General features: G+C 34.1%; 1 long non-coding RNA gene across 1 annotated transcript in view; it reads right to left on the bottom strand.

Annotated features, from left to right (window-relative positions):
* The window catches only part of LOC101179570, a 29,027-nt gene extending 12,663 nt beyond the window's left edge, over positions 1–16,364 (bottom strand). The window contains exon 1 of the long non-coding RNA XR_177825.2: positions 16,212–16,364. This is a non-coding gene — a long non-coding RNA (uncharacterized LOC101179570). The remainder of the gene's footprint in view (positions 1–16,211) is intronic.
* Positions 16,365–17,485: the final 1,121 nt, after the last annotated feature.

Genomic DNA, 17,485 nt, shown 5'->3' with positions numbered 1-17,485 from the left:
TAAATTGATGGAAAAGTATTGCTTTCTTCATTTGGAGATCTCTGTTGATTTAGGGTTGGATTATTTTCAAATACAAAAAAAAATTATCATTCAATAAGACAGAGCCAAAAACTGTGTTATGCAACCTGGGCATGCGCAATAGCAAAAGCTTTGACTTCGAACAACACCGGGAAAAAATGATTCTTCCCCTTAGAGCCAAGAAGATTGACACACGACTGGAGCCTGAATGGTAGAACTTTTTCAGAAGTGAGGAGTCTGTTGGCCCAGAAGATCTCAGGTAAAATCTGCCTCAACATACCTTACTGTAAGTGGTCAAATTTGAAGCCCTCTAATCAGACCCTGCCAAGCCAACATTCCTAAATCCTTTCTCTTGCCCTCTGATCTCTTAAAATGTGCCCCACACTTCAAATTGGGTAGATTTATTTAAGCTCAACAGTAGCCCTTCAACTGGCTGTTTTAGCAATACAGCTTTTCTTTTCTCGAAAGCCAGAACCATAGGTATTAATTTCTGTGAGCATTGGGCTATGAGCCTATTTGCTCTGTAACAGGAGCCTGCTATAAAAGGTTAAAAAGAAAAAAAAAAAGAAAAAAAAAAAGTTCTACTATCCTCAACACAAAGTCATCTAATAACGGCTTAAGCTTGGAACTCTAATATGAATGGAGAAAACAGGACAGTAGAGATCATCGAGGAGGTTTTTATGGGACAGATTGCCTACATTCTGTTACCCACGCCTTACTCCCACGGCTGTATCTACCTGTTAAAGAGGCTCAAAAATGTAATTTTGCTCCGGATCAGAAGAAAAGAGAAATAGCCTACGTTTCCATTTCATTCTCCCAACTATACTTAAAAACCACTCATTTCCTTCCCAAGTGAGCCAATGCAGAGAACCAGCAGTCACTGGCCCAGCTCAGTCAATGCTCAGGGACTTCGGATTGTAGACATATCCTCTTTAACAGGTCAAGGCATGGCTCCATGCAGCCCAGCAATTGTGAGCTAGAAAGAAGTTATCTGATCCCCATATACCAAACCCAATAATACTATTCAATTATTTAAATATTTCCATTGTGGATGAATATTCAGCAACGTGCAGAAATGCTCATGACCTCATAAGCAACAATGAGTAACAACAAATGATATATATAACCCTACGTACAATATGAATTCAATTTTGTTTGTATTAAAGGAGAGAAAAAGAATGAAAAATAAGTAACATTTGTATTTGGATAGTAATTTTTGTGTTATTCTTTATGCAACTGGATATTAAATGTGAATTTTCTTCTTTGTTCAGCATTTGCAAAGAGACTCTAGAGTCTAAAATGAACAACCAATCAATTCTACAATCCGTGCATCTTGAGGAGGTGCTGCACCTCTTTTCCAGGATTTGCAAAAGGCGTAGTCCAAATCGAGTTCGGCTAGAACTGGTCTGTCATCGAGATATGGCTCATGAAAGAGATTGGTGTTTAGGAGGCTGGGAAAAGGAAATATTTTGAGAGACGTCATGTGCTCCGCACATGGAAGTGGCTTCCTTTTGCCTCAGGTGAAGGGAGCTTCAATAAGATCAGTCAGAGAGTTTGATCAGTGATCCTAGAATTTGCAGGACATAGGGATGCCATTTGACTCACCCTTTAGAAGTCAGGAGGAAAGGTTGTGTGGCTGGCACTTCTCATGTCTGGGAAGGAACAACTGTGAAGTGCTGACCTAGATGAATGTTGCACTTCTGCTGATGAGTAGGCAATGGCCAATGTTTTCCAGGGTCCAAATGTGGACCTGGTAACAGAGAGGCTGTCTGTAATCACTTTATAAGGGACACTAACAACAATGACTACTGGACTAAAGAGAGCACAACAGAAGTAGTTCTGCCAGAAGGGCTGAGGATAGGGCTGAGCAACCACCCTCAGGGGAGGCAGACCCACACCAAAGACATCGCAGCAGTCATTTTCCCACGAAAGAAAGAGCTGGGAATTGTCCATTTGACACACACACAAACCAGATCCCAGATTGCAATTGACTCAGATAATGAAAAGCTTGTTCATTTCACTTGCTGTTCTAGCCTAACTGTGAAGGTGTCAGAAGCAGTTGCAGGCTAGGAGAGAAGTCAGAGCAATACAGAAGCCAGTTCTGCCTTTGCTTCAAGATCCACTGTCCGCTCAGAGGCAGGCTGGCACATGGGGTATGAGAACATTCCAAGAAAGATGTGAATTTGGAATTTCCATTTATGCAGTAGATGGGGATTTACTTACTGAAAGGAACATGTTTTCACAACTAATAGTGACCAAAAGAATTTGCACTTACTAAAAATTATCTTAAAAGCATGGGATTACCCTAGCATTTTGTTTCAGAAACTGAAATTAACAGAAAACTATAAAGTTACTTTCTGCCTGAAACCTAAGAAGGCCAACTCATGCCAGAAGCCAGTTACATTCACAATTACCTGGATTTTGTAATTTCCTACAATGAATAAAACTTATTATAAAGCAGAAAAGCCATCACTGTTTGTGTACGTGTTTTTACGTGTGTGCACATGCCTGTGTGTATCTGACGTGTATCAGTGTAACCACCTGATGTCAAGACAAATGATCAATTCTGGCAATTCAGTACAAAATGTCAAACTAGATGTGCGGCATGAGGTAGGTATAAACAACTTCAGCACTGACTGAATTTTTAACATTTCAACCAGTTATCTGAATGTCATGGAGATCAAAATATGGAATGTGGTGACCTAAAATCTTTAGCCAAAAGGTTGAGCTTTGCAGAAGCTTGCATTTTATGCATTATAATTTGCTAACTAAACAATTTTGCCCTGCTTGGCCTTTTAATAATTCACAGGAATCTCACCGGGTGCAGATAAAAAGTTCACAACAATTAGTTTGCAACTAATATTTTAGCACACTATAGCACAATGATTATTTTGCAATAATCAGTATCAAGATTAGAATACATAATTTGTCCAGACAAAGCTACAAATTAACTATTTCACATTTTTTTTTTCTCCCAACAAAGTATACAGTAATCCTGAATTCCCTACTGAACTACTTAAAAGTTCTGCAATTATACCAACAGAGGTGAAGGAAAAAGTATCAACATCTATACATATTTTTGCTGTGTAGTAAGAGCTGTTTTTATTCCCTAACCTTTGTCTCATACTTCACAGCAAATATGTGAAAATATTACCATTAATAAGCTTCTTGGATCTTTATTTGCTTTAACTTTTTTCTTTTACGTCTCTCTTTCAATACACATTTTTCTGAACACCTGGTAAACGTGTGGTATCTTTTAGGTGATAAGGATACATAAATAAATGCAAAGTTATGAAAAATGCTAGACATCACTAATCATTAGAGAATTGCAAATCAAAACCACAGTGAGATACCATCTCATAACAGTTAGAATGACTGCTATTAAAAAGTCAAAAAATAGCAGATGCTGGCAAGCTTGCAGAGAAAAGGGAACCCTTATACATTGCTGGTGGGACTGTAAATTAGTCCAGCTACTCTGAAAAGCAGTGTGACAATTTCTCAAAGAATCTGGAACGGAATTAACCATTTGACCCGGCAATCACATTACAGGATATATACCCAAAAGAATATATATTGCTCTGCCATAAAGACACATGCATCCTTATGTCCATTGTAGCACTATTCACAACAGCAAAGACATGGAATCAACCTAAATACCTATCAATGGTAGACTAGATTTAAAAAAAAATGGTATATATATATATATACACCATAGAATATTACACCACCAGAAAAAAAGAATGAGATCATGTTCTTTGCTGTAACATGGATGGAACTGGAGGTCATTATCTCAAGCAAACTAATGCAGAAACAGAAAATCAAATATCTCATGTTCTCACTTATAAGTGGAGGCCAAACAGGAAAACATGGACACAAAGAGCAGAACAACAGACAACACGGCCTACTTGAGAGTGGAGGCGGGTAAGAGGGAGAGGGTTAGAAAAAATACCGACTGGATACCATTCTTACTATCTGAATGATGGAATAATCTGTACATCAAACCCCTAGGACATGCAGTTTACCTGTATGATAAACCTGCACATACACCTCTGAACCTAAAATAAAAGTTATAATGAAAAAAAAAGAAATGCAGAGTTGGCTCCTCTCACAAAATATCCATCGTCTTAGGAGGAAAAAAAAGGAAAAAAGAAAGACTTGAAAACAGTTACAATTCAAGCTAATATATGCTAAAATGGGGGTACATGTAAGTTCCTATGTATCAACATAAGAACAAGCTCTTCATGTTTTCTAGGAAAATTTAGGATGGCTTTATAAGGTAGGTTATGTGCGGACCCCACATCTTACCCCTTTTGAGTAAGTATAATCAAATTGCTCCCAATTGTGGGAAAAGCCAGACTTTTGTTTATTTTTTTATTTTCTCATTAATTTATTTACATAGTCAAACATTTATTTAGTTGTCTACTCCACATTTATTCATTCTGAATAATATTCTGAATATTATTTAGTTGTATGTTAAGGGGTTGCCCAGGGTTTACTTTTAACTTGAGGCTAGACTAAGATAATAATCTGGATTTGTATAGTCAGTTTCAATATTAATGGGTTCTTGAAATTTTTCTTGGAAGAATAGTTAACATTGAACAACTGAATTGGAAGCTATGAACATGGTTTCGTTTTAAAAGCACTTAAAATGTTACAACCTCCTTAATTAAACTTTAGACACAATTATTGATAATAGTTCTTTAGTATAATACTTCACATACATTTAACAATTCATTTCTTTTCCTTCACAGATGGAGGGATTAAATCCCAAGCACCTTCTAACTAGGGCTAGCCATTTTGAGAAACACAGTGTTTTTATTTTTGTTTAATTTGCATTCAGTTTATGAGATATACTTCTTGTCACTACTGTTAATCATTTTTATTAAGAAAATGCAGCAAAATGCACAAATAATTATACAGATACTGTTTTTTAGATAAACATGTTGACAGATTGGAACTAAACTTTTTGCTGTCAGGCAGTGTTGGTATATGTGAGGAAATCAGTTTGCCCCCTCTAGATGGGTGCTGTGTTTAGATTGGCATAAAATTATTTCTTCTAGTCAGGAGAAAAATTTCATTATCTTGTATTTACTAGTCATAGTAAGACATAGAAAGTTGAATTTAGAGTAGAATTTATTCCCCAAAACAAAGAAAAAATTATATACATTCAGATGATTTTTACTGCATAAAATAAGGAATATTGAGGTTAACAAAAAGTCCATGTGTTAGAAAATAACTATTTTCATCACTCCATGATAACATCATATGATCTTAGAATATTTCTTGTTAATGTAATAGCAGATAATAAAAAAATTAAGCAGAAAATTTCTGTAACTTTAGAATCCACTTAACAGACATGAATTCGGTGAATGCTATATAGGGATTGCACTGAACAAGAACATTTCTCTGTCCTCATTCTCAAAGAAATTTCAGAGGTATTGAGAGACACAGTTAAGTGCTAGGATTATGCATTCTTTGCCATAAGAACAAATGGCGAAACTTCTCACAGTAGCTGAGATGAAAAGGGGCAGAGGTTTTCACAGAGGCCTATCTAATGGTATTTCTTTAACTAAACTAAATTTACTGCCCACAAGCAGTATATGAGAGTGACAATTTCCCCACACCATTGTATATTATTGAGAAATAATTTTCTGTTTTGGGAAACTTCCCAAGACATTAAATATTTATTGAGCTTTTGTTGGAGAAAATAAAAATAAATGTAATAAATAATAATATAAATTGTAATAAAGGAATATGGGTCACAGTATTTGTTCTCCATTTCAGTCTATTAAGAAATTAGAGATAATTACCCCAAAAGTTAAATAATTATACAAAAGGAAGCTAATGCAATACAAATAATGAGAAGGACTGTGGCAACTTTTAGGTGAAAAAAAATTACAGAAAATGAAGACTCTATGAACAAACGGATGACAAAACTTCAGAAAGAAAAGCTCTATCTGCAAAACTATGATGGGTGTGGCTGTAATATATGGGACATACACTGATAAGGTCATGGGAAAAATGCAGGAAAGCCAGTAAGACACCATGGTATTAAGTATATACGAAGAACATTAACATACCTAAAGGAAATGTGCCTCTTCAGAACACTGCATTCATTTTCAAAGTCAATTCATAAATATTGATAAGAGCATGTACTACGTGCCAGGCATTTGGGACAGGGAGAGCATAGAGCGAATGATTGCAGCCCTTGATACTTAGGACCTAAATATTTTCCTACGAAGAAATTCAACACAGAAAATATATATGCAACAGAATTATTCAGTGCCCTTTCACAGGTTCAGACTAAAATAATCTACATATGTGTGTCTACACATGTACATATATGTATATATTTAATTATATATGCTTTGTATATATGTAAATTGTGTATAGATAAGTAGATGAATGAATAAAATGAAGCTAATATTAAATAATGGATTTATCAACCAATCATTAAATAATTATGCTATACCAAGTACTGTACCAGGTACTTTACATATGATACTTTATTTGCAGTTTCTACAACGTTAAGAAGTAACATTGTTAAAGTGATTTTATTAACAAGGCAATCATTATACTCCTGCTATCAAGAAGAATGAAAAAAATCACTTGAATAATATTGTCTACTTTTCTATATATTGAAATGAATGTTTTGTTGAGAACTAAAATGTTAATTTTTTTCACAGAAAATGCTTCCAGAATATGCTCAGAACAGTTTAAATTTCATATAGATGTAGCTGAGTTCTTACAATACTGAAGTTTGTCATACTGCCGTATTTCATGTGCATCTGAGTTGGAATTTAGAAATTATAATATCAAATTATATTCTTTAATTAATTAGGAGATAAAATAATTTTAGAAATTAAAATACTTAAAAATCAACAAATTCGAGTAATATAACTTATTTGGAGTCTTTTTATTAAAATTAGGTCCAGTTTCAAATAATTTGTAACCAATGTTCCTAATAGACATTCTGTGACTTAGTTGAGTGTTTTCTGAACTTTGATAGTTTACAGTTTGCTGTTAGGCATGGGTCACTGCCCTCACTATTACTGTTAGGCAGAAATGTGGTGAAATTTGATTATTTAACAGCAGCACCAGAAGGAACAGTTATGAGAAGATCCCTGAAGTCATGTCTCCTTTATTTTCACTCCTGAAAGTATAAATGTGTTTTTTAAAATTGATATTAAAACCACTGAAATTACTTTCCTGCCTTTCTTTTCACTCTTCCCTCCTTTTCTGAGACAAAAATAATTCTTGTTCATTTCATCATGCCCATCATTCTTACTGCCTAGCACTTTTTCCTTCATTATCAAATTATCTTCAAGTTGTATTACAATCACTTCCAAACATGTCTACCTCTCCATATTTTCAAACAAACAGAAACAAAACAGTATCAATGACTATATATTTTCTACTATCTAAATTTTGCCCTATCTGTCATCATGACAGTTTCAAATCCCTTCTATGCTACCCTTTTGTATTCTCTCCTTGATCCTTTCCTGAAAGGATCCTTTCCTGGAAAGATAATTCTCACATGTACTGTCGTTTTTATTCTAAGCCTTTATTCGGTAAACAATTCTAAAGAAGATGAATTGTCTGAAAAAATTGTTTTCAATTATTTAAAATCTAATGCCTTTCTTTTCAGAAGCACTTTAGATATTCTATTCCTGAAGACAGGAGGTATTTTACATGATTGATTTTTCTATCAAGAGTGTTCAACGCTGTGAAATTTAGTATAAAAATAAAATTAGCTAGCTCTCTGCTATTCATTAATCAGAATCAAATTCATTCTTTGAGGAAGATATACTTTTTTTTTATTATTTGGGCTGGCTGAATACCTGACTGCTTTAAAAACATTTTGAATAAATGAAACCTGTAACTTCAATGGGAAGCGATAGCCATATAAACCTTACTCTGTCATAGATAGCATTTAGCTTTGTTCTGCAATGCTATGAACGAGCACTATCTCTCCAGCTCCCTATCCCTCTCTCTCCTTCTCTCTTCCCCTCCCCTCTTATTACTTCCTTAATTCCCATTAACATTTTTTTTTTTCTGATAGCAAAAGCAAACGATCTCAATTTAGAAGTAAGGTATTTTCTATTCAAGTCAAGAGAAAATTTTGTAAATATCTGAATGGCACATTGGCAACAGTTTTAGAATTCATGGTAAGCATTTTATTGAATTTAACAATCTTGGAGTGCCAAGGGGTTGCCTTTTAAAAGTCTCTGACTACGAATGTTTGAGATTCAGTGAGAATATTCACAGCAACTTAAGGGCATAAATTTTCTAACTGGAAAGAATTTTAGACCACTGCTATAATAATCACGTTAGAGATGAGATACTGGAGAGGCAGGAGCGAGGGGTAACTCCCTCCTTGTTATCTCACTCACCAGTGTCAACATCTACTGGCAAACGAGACCTGGTTTTGTGTCCATACACAGAAGGGAAAGGTTTACACAGCCTCCCTCTTATCACAGATACTCCTGTTGTTCAGGTCATAGTTCTTCCACGCACGGAAGCTGCTCAGTGAAGAGGTTCCAGAAACGCACTCTGAGCACCTTGATTTTCAAACTTGTCCTACATTCTGGGTTAAGTATACATAAAAGAGGGCGCTGTGCTGGCAACTCTTTGCCTTCTATGAAATCTCCAGTATAAAGCAGCTAAAGGAAATTAGCTTATTTATGGAAACTATGAAGATTTTAAAATAGTGATTCATCAACTGCTCTTATAATCAACCAGATAATAAATTTTACAAAATCTTTACTTAAAAATAAATGCAAATTAACTGCAGTTGGATAGATGGGCACATACCTTCATTGAAATGAAGTCAGATATCAGTATATTAAACAAAGCTTTTGGATTTGGATCCTGCTCTGTCACTTAAGATCTGGGTGAACTTGGGCAAGCAAAACTCTCTGTAACTCAATCTTCTTAGCTTTAAAATAAGGATAATAAATGTACCTTTATCTTTGTGGCATTGTGAGGATAAAACAAGTCAATACATATTGAACTCCTTGAATAGATTCTGAGACTTATTAAGGCTTCCAAGATGGAGTTCTTAATGACTGAATGTCACATTAAAAGTATCCTTATTGTACATGCCTTGTCATGTATGGTCTCACGGTCATTCCAGTCAATGGTGTGCTTACTCCATTTTTCTTGCAGTCCCAGGATAGAGATAAGTATATAAGAAATTTGAGCATCTGTAAATTTTGCTATCTTCAAGTAGTCCGGGAGCCAATCCTCTCAAGGGTCCCAAAGGATGATTGTACGCTAATATATCTAAATTCTTATATAAACACGTACAATATTTTTTCTTTTGGGAGATGAAACCCGTAAGAAATGAGGAATCCACATGTTCTAGGAATGCCCACAGAGAGGCCTAACACTTGATGTGAGAGAGCTTGTTTTAACCATGTAAATATTTCACGTGGCATAAAAGTTACTAGTTACTTCTACAGTCACCTAAAGTTAAATCTACTGCCTTAGTTCATGTTCCCCATAGGCATGCCCTTGGCAAACACCACAAGTATAGTAATTCCAGAAGAAATTATCGCTAAGGAAGAATTATAATACTGTGTGTTAAGACTCAAATACTTTAATTTCTCTTGCTAAAATCATGTTTGATATTTGGTTATGAGAATGTGCTATGTGCTACAATGAATTGACCAGAACAGAAGAAAGGAGAAACAAGCTAAGAGAGCAGGAAGAAGAGAACTCATTAAGAAAATTAATTATTCTCTAGAGCACACTGTCAAAAACCTAGACATTTAGACGTGGCCTCCAATTGTCCCAAAGAATCCAAACTGCAACGTGTGTGTGTGTGTGCGTGCATGCCCTGTGTGTGTATTCCACTGAGAGAACAGTTTCTTACCTCCCATTCACCATTTTCACTACCAAAGACAGAGAGGGAGAGGGAGACGAAGAGGGAGAGGGAGAAGGAGATTAGGTGAGATTTGTCACCAGATTTGTTCTGAAAGTAGCTTGGCGACAACTTCAGAGGTACTAGTACCAACAAAATATTAGCAATACAAATTTGCGTGTTTAATATTGCTCTTTAGTTTTTGTATCTTTTGGAATGACTTCCTGAGATTGCAACTGTTTTTCTTGCAGGACATAAAACTCACTTTTCTTTTCCTTATAAAGAATGGGTCAACAGAATTAAGTAAATATCAACAAATTGCTTCTTAAAAAGTTTGCTATTTTACTTTCCAAATAGTGTAAGACTTTACCTGCCTCATTCAATCTTTAAATATCAATATTGTTGTTAATTATTTCTGATTTGACAGTTAAGATATTTCATTTTTGTGTTGTGTTTATTTTACTACTACCTTGGGCACATTTTTATAATTTTATTAATCCTACATATTTCTTCCTTTGTGAATTGTCCCTTTACAGTCTTTGTCTATTAATAATGGGTTTTGACTTTTTATTTTTATTGTTTTGGAGACAGGGTCTCGCTCTGTTGCCCAGGTTGGAGGGCTGTGGTGCAATCTCGGCTCACTGCAATCTCCACTTTCCAGGTTCAAGTGATTCTCATGCCTCGGCCTCCCAATTAGTTGGCATTACAGGTGCCCACCACCACACCTGGCTAATTTTTGTATTTTTATTAGAGACAGGTTTCACCATGTTTGCCACACTGGTCTCGAACTCCTGACCTCAAGTGATACTCCTGCCTCGGCCTTCCAAAGTGCTGGGATTACAGCCTGAGCCACAGAGCCCGGCCTGACATTTTCTTTTGAATGTTCATTTGCTATAGATACTATCTTATTTCCTTATTTTTTAATAGTTAATATTTTTTTCAGCTGTAGTTTTAACTTTTTGATATTTAGATAAAATTGTAATGTGTTGAGGTAAAATCTATTAACTTTTTATGTTTCTTCTTATTATTATTATTGAGACAGAGTTTCACTTTTGTCACCCAGACAGGAGTGCAGCGGCGGGATCTCGGTGCACTGCAACCTCTGCCTCCTCAGGCTCAGGTGATTCTTCCACCTCAGCCTCCTGAGTAGCTGGGACTGCAGCCATGCACCACCATGCCCGGCTAATTTCTTGTATTTTTAGTAGAGACAGGGTTTCACTATGTTGTCCAGGCTGTCTCAAACTCCTGAGCTCAAGTGATCTGCCCGCCTTGCCTTCCTAAAGTGATGAGATTACGGGTGTGAGCTACCGCGCTCAACCCTGTTTTGTTACTTTTATGCGCAGAAAGTGATTTTCATCCAGAGATGAGGCAAATTTTCACCTGTATTTTCATCTAGCTATTTTCACATTTGAGCACTTCAGAACAATTAAGTTTCTTGAATGTAGGAAAAATAGACATATTAATTTATTGCTGAATGCCATAATTTTTCAATATATTTTGTTGTACAAATCAAAATTTCACCATTCTATCATAATATTTATTAAATACCAAAGGTGAAATCACAGAACAAAAGTCATGTGTACCCAACAGTCAAGTCAAATATCACCAGGAGGCGGCTATCATGTTGCCTCCCAAGACTCTTCCTAGAAAGGCGATTCCATGATAAATTTACTATAATACAGGGACTGGCTTTCTGACTGCCATAGTCTGAATCATGATTTTTCAATACATCAGAAATAGACTTTTCTAGTTTACACTCCCACCAACAGTGTCGCTTCTCCACAACCTCGCCAGCATCTTTTATTTTTTTGATTTTTAATAATAGGCATTCTGATGGTGTTAGATGTTATCTCATTGTGGTTTTGATTTGTATTTCTCTACTAATCGGTGATACTGCTCCTTTTTTCTCATATGATTGTTGGCCACATAAATGTCTTCTTCAGCCACTGTGGAAGACAGTGTGGTGATTCCTCAATGACCAAAAGACAGAATTACTATTTGACCCAGTAATCCTATTATGGGAATATACCCAAAGGAATATAGATCATTCTATTATAAAGACACATGCATGCACATATTTACTGCAGCACTACTCACAATAGCAAAGACATGGAATCAACCTACATGCCCATCAATTATGGACTGGAAAAGAAATTGCAGTACATATATATCATGGAATAGTACGCAGCTATAAAAAATGAATGAGATCATGTCCTTTCAGGAACACGGATGGAGCTGGAGGCCATTATCCTTAGCAAACTAATGCAGGAACAGAAAGCCAAATACCATATGTTCTCACTTATAAGTGGGAACTCTTACTTTTAATGACAAAAACTGCAATTGCTTTTGCACCAACCTAATAAATGATGAGAACTCATGGACATATAGAGGGAAACAACAAACACGGTAGCCTATTGGAAAGTGGAAGGTAGCAGGAGGGAAAGGATCAGAATAATAACGAATGGGCACTAGGCTTAATACCTGAGTGATGAAATAATCTGTACAACAAACCCCCACGATACCTATGTAACAAACGTGCGCTTGTACCCTTCAACTTAAAAGTTTTTAAAAGAGTCCAGAAACAAACAACTCACAAGTTTCCAAAACAAAATAAAGAAAATAATATCTGTATATTGTATAAATATACAAACATTAAATATTGTACACAATAAAATAAGAAAATTCCAACACACCCTTCTCTCTTGCCAATCTCAGTGTATATTCTAGAGGTAGCCAGTTTTTGGTACTTTCTCTCTCTCTGATTTTTTATTCCTGTCACACACACACAAACCCACAAATATATGTGTATGCACATACAGACACGCACAGGCACATAGACACACAAACACATCTACCTTGGAAATGTGAAAATCAATATTATCATTTTAAAGATATATAAATTAGTTAAAAAAGAAAACAGTAAGTGCAAATATACAAAACATATAAAAGTGTATTTGCTACAATTTTTCAGCAGATAATATATCTCATCTACCCCTAATTCACCAAGTTTTTTGTTTTGCCTGTCTTTTTTTCTTAAATTAAGAAGAGTGGTTGCATTTGGTAAAATATTTATGTTCATGAGGTGAATTACACTGATAAATTTATGTGATGGTGAATGTTATGTTCACGGTATTTGTACTACTTTATCCTGATATATAAATTCTAGTACTCTGCTTCATTTTGTCTGAAAATATTTTGTATTCAAATTTTTAACTGAAAAAATGTTTGCAAATTTCTTGTATTTTTTCCAATTTTGGTATAAAAATAAGTTAGATATCTTTCCCACTTTTTGTGAAATATTTTGTGTAAAACAGAAACTAACTGCCTCCTGGACTGGTAAACATACCAATAAAAAGTGTCCTTTATAAAACTGTTTTACTACAAATTCAATTTATTTAATGGCTATATTTTATTTGTTTGCTATAAATTCATGAGTTAAAATTATTAATTAATATATTCCTGTAAAACTATCAGTTACATTTAAGTCTTTGAATGTATTAGCATGCAATCCATCCTGGTTATTGTTTTACATATATTTCAATTTCTACTACATTACAATTTCATTTCCTTTTTTATTCCTAATTTTATTTGTGTTTTGTTTTTTCAGTTCCCTGTGATTTTTATTACTAGACATTTGTGTAATATTTTATTTTTAGTTTTTTGGAAAGAACAAGCACCAAAAATTAACCTCTGTTTTTGGATCAATTTAAGCAATATTTTGTTTTATCAACATTAACTGCTTTATTAAATTTACTTTTAATTTGTTTTAGTGTACATTACTTTTTTAAATTGCTGTTAATTTTCAAAATGTATTTTTTGATAGTATTTGTTGCTATATCTTTACCTATAATTTCTATCAGTTTGACGAGATTTCTCCTAAATGCTAATTTAATTGGTATTACTGTTGCTCAACTTAAAACATTTTGATATATATTTTTCTGAAATTGCATATTTTCAGTCCTGGGATCTTTTTACTTACAGAAATGTCTCTTTAAATAAAGAGTAAATATTAAGAACTTTATTAGTAATAAAGTACAGTCAAAAGAATAAGGCTGAAGGCGAGTAAAAATTGATAAATGAATTGGTAGGTAATGGTGCAATCTTAGTGAGGCAAACTGATATATTTTTTAGATACTTTTAAAAGTTAGTGTATACAAAATCACAGAGTTCATTTTTAACTTTAAAACTATAAATACTTCGAGAACAAAAAAGAATGCAGTCTTAGATGCTCCTGACATATACCTACTATGCGCCAAGCATGTTCAATTACTCTTTAAATTTTCTGCAAGGAATGTGGAATTATCATAAATTATCAGGCCACCATCTTACCGTTCTCCTAATTTCTATCCAAATTGTTAAATCAGAAAGCAGATCACTGAAAGCAAATTGAAAAAGAAAGCAAATCTAGTAAGGGAAGTATAATTGCACAAGAACACTATAGGTAGAAAATGCAAAACTCAAATGAAAGAAAAAATTGCTTTAAGTAAGAATCTCATTCATTTCCCAAACATTTATTTACAGACACTGTAAATACAGGACTAATGTGGTACTTAAGAACATTCACCGAACAAAAGAATTTAAGCATATATTATAAAGAATAATGACCAGATATTCTACATTCAGAAAAAAAAGAGAGACTAGTTTCTTCTGAAGCAGAAAATCTTTGTTACGTTGTATAATAATGATCTTCGCTTAGGACATTTTAAGGCATTATAATAAGTTACAAAGAGAATTCATAATGGAAAATTGGAAAAAAATATAAATTATAGTTTAATATGCGTCATCACTGTTTGCAAATATCTATTCAGCATAGAATTCAAAATGCAATGCTTATAGAAACATTATAATCTTGTGTAAGAATTCTAAATACTCAATATAATCCCTTTTGTAAGTATGAATAAAATATAAATACTATATGAATTAAAGCTTATGGAATCCTCTCTCTTTATGTTATTAAAAGTCAAGAATCTCTCTGTAGAATAGTTTTAGGTGGCAGAAATGGTTTTCTTACCATTATGCTCCTATTATGTGTGCATCTGTTTCACAGTATTTTTCATAAAAATATTCGCTGTGATGGCCACAGAGAACCAGCATAGTTGATTGACAAGCATTATGGGTATCTGTGGCTAAGCTAGTAAGCAAAATAAATCCAGACGTGAATAAACCTATTTATTCTTCAATAAATGAAATAACTCAAAAGTGAAATCTTTAACATTATAATTCACATGCTGCTCAGATGTCTTTCTAATTTGTGTTTTCGCCTTGGTACTGGCCTTTATAGTAACCCATTGTGATCGAATGTGTTTGCATTACACGCGGGGTTATACTAGTTAGCCAAATGGAGTCAGCCATTCATACATTGTCATTGCATCAATCTTACAATCAAGCAACAAACAATCTGTCTCCCACTGTTCCAAGAACCATGCTAGATGTCTTATTAGTCTTAACATTCTGTTTCTCTACCTCAGAACTGCATGTGCTCTCCAATTGTGTTATAGTCTCCTACACCTTGTCTTGATTAGTTGTCAGTTGCTTTGCTAGATAATTGAGGAGTTGCATAAAGTATCTGGACACCAAATCTGGAAGAGCACGGAAGCCACAGTTTCGTTAAAATGTAAACATGATTAGATTTTTAGCAAATGTGTTTGGAACTACTAATTAGTTACTTTAATGTTTTATTATCGAATAAAATGAGGTTGGAGCTTTGAGTCGAGAAGATTCTAATTGCCTGATCTAAATCAAATACTTTCTTTGGTTTTCATTTAATAATTCCATTACAGCTAACCTCAAATGTCTTGTAGTTACTTTTCGGTAATCATTCTCCATGTGGTCTTAATTTTTTATATCAATAATACTATAACTGGTGGTAAGCTAGTGTGATAATTTCCCTAAATATACATCAGATAATACAAAGACTGTTAGGAAAATGGCTATTCCTTTGAAGTATGAGATAATCTTGTTGGCTTATTCATAATTGAATTGCCAGTCAAAAAATAAATTAGTCATGGGCAAGTGTTATTAGTATTAAATAGCAACATAGAGAAAAATATACGTGATACTTCAAATACGTTCTACATTAAAAAATAAAAGGTAAATTATCGTTGTTGACTTAGGTCTCCTCATTCAACTCCCAGCTTAGTGCCTAATCTTTAGCTCTTCAAATAATTTGGGATTGCATTGTATAATCACATATAGAAAGGTCATTGCAAAGTCTTTATTCCTTTACAATATTTACTTGAATTCTGCCCTTTGAAAGAGTTATCATCAACTTGGATTTTAAAGAAATGGAAAACATTTTGGAAAGAGTAAGTACAGTATAGGAACTTACTGGGCTAAAGAGGATCATTTAGATATGTTGATGTAATGGAATGCAAACTGAACAGCATTTACTGCCTGCAGCACTTTTCCTTTTATACATGTCATCACCAGCTTGAAATTTTATATAAAAACAAGATTGTTCCATCAAGATCAATTGTTTCTGCATTAAGAAAATAGAAACATTTTAAAAGGAGAATAGAGCAACATAAAAATACTATAATAAGGATTAAAAAACAGAGGAAAAGCAAGATTTGAAATCAGCTTGTCTTACAAAGCAATAACAATGCATACTTTTAAAGCTAGAATGATGGTAATTATTTTGAGGGAAAGAATAACCTCTATTTCCGGAGGTGAAAACCATTACGGATTTACATATTAGTTTAGTCTGACCTCTAAGAATCTGTTTTCACATAGCTGACTCTGTAAATTTACTGAGGTTCATGTATTCCTCATTTACCATATGTTCACAATTATACTTAAAGTTTAAGTATAAATAGAGCTCCAGGGTCAATTCAGGGTGAGATGAAAATCGAGCTAATGAAAATGACTACTTCAGCAGTGTTTAGTCTGTACACTGTTTGTTCTTTTCTGAATCAGGAGGTACTGTGGCAGAGTTCTAGTCAGCAAAATTTGGACTCTGCAGTGGTAAAACTTTCCCTTGGATCTTACCACACATTCCAAAGTTTGATTCAAATGGGGCTGAGCTAATTTTCTTAGAAGGCAATTTCTACATGTAAGAAAGCCATATGAATTCAAACATCGGTCTTTGGTTATGTTCATCTTGCCATTAGAAAAATCTATTTAGAGTCTATGTTTCCACTACAGTGGCATAGCATAATATATTGTCTACTATTCATAAATTAATCATAATTCATGAGATTACATAATCATAGAAAAGAAAATGAAAGTAGAAGAGCTAAAATAATTGATTTCAACAGTCTTAAAATTTTATTTGAACTCTGATCCTTATATAAGCCCAAGGATATGATTATTCATTATGGTAAATGTAACAATTACCACTTCCCTTCTATAATTCTTGTTCTACAATATCCAATGGCCATTAAACATGACTGTGACAATATCGAAATATTTTTGCATTGATTATTTAGTCCAACCATTCTGTTTTGTAAAGGAAGAACCTGAAAACCAGAAGAACTGATTTTCCTAGTGTCACACATGTAATCCTGATGTTAAAATATGATAAGAACCTGTGTCTCTTGATTTCTAGATGAAAATTCATTTCCCTATTGTCTCTCAACAGTGTTTTGAGTTCTTAGTATGCTT

This window comes from Nomascus leucogenys, chromosome 1a (assembly GCF_006542625.1).
Source record: "Nomascus leucogenys isolate Asia chromosome 1a, Asia_NLE_v1, whole genome shotgun sequence".
Classification (NCBI taxonomy): domain Eukaryota; kingdom Metazoa; phylum Chordata; class Mammalia; order Primates; family Hylobatidae; genus Nomascus; species Nomascus leucogenys.
This window is presented reverse-complemented; position numbering and strand designations above follow the sequence as displayed.